Raw genomic sequence first — 481 nt, 5'->3', positions numbered from 1 at the left:
TTCAGGTCACCAGACTTGCAGCTACTCTACTCAACACCGATCATAACCAACAAAAGTTGTCTCCCTTCGTCCTTTAAGGATGCGTGTGCCAAGAAGGGTCGGCGCAAAGCAGTTCTGCCTCATGGTGTTTTACTTGTAGCGTGCCTATTTTGAAGTTCCTTGGCCAAAACAGCTCCTAGGAGTAAAGATTACCATGAGGGGTCAGGCTGTGCAAAAGGTGCGGGAGGGCGGACTCTTCAGCACACTTGGTTGAGGTCCAAGTCAACCCCTGGCTGTTCGGAAAAGTGAAGCGAAGCAGGTCTTTTCAGCCTAAGGGGTAGGGGGACAGGGGGAGAGGGCAGAAGAGCGGGCTTGGTGGAGATTCTGGTAATTTCGCACCTGTGGATGAGCCGGTGCCCAAGGTGCCCTCTTCCTCTTGGGTCCCGACTGGGAGATCCGAGGGGGCCAGGTCCCAGGCGGAGTTCTCAGGCGAAAGGGCGGG

This window comes from Mandrillus leucophaeus, unplaced genomic scaffold (genome assembly GCF_000951045.1).
Source record: "Mandrillus leucophaeus isolate KB7577 unplaced genomic scaffold, Mleu.le_1.0 Scaffold140, whole genome shotgun sequence".
Lineage (NCBI taxonomy): Eukaryota > Metazoa > Chordata > Mammalia > Primates > Cercopithecidae > Mandrillus > Mandrillus leucophaeus.
This window is presented reverse-complemented; position numbering follows the sequence as displayed.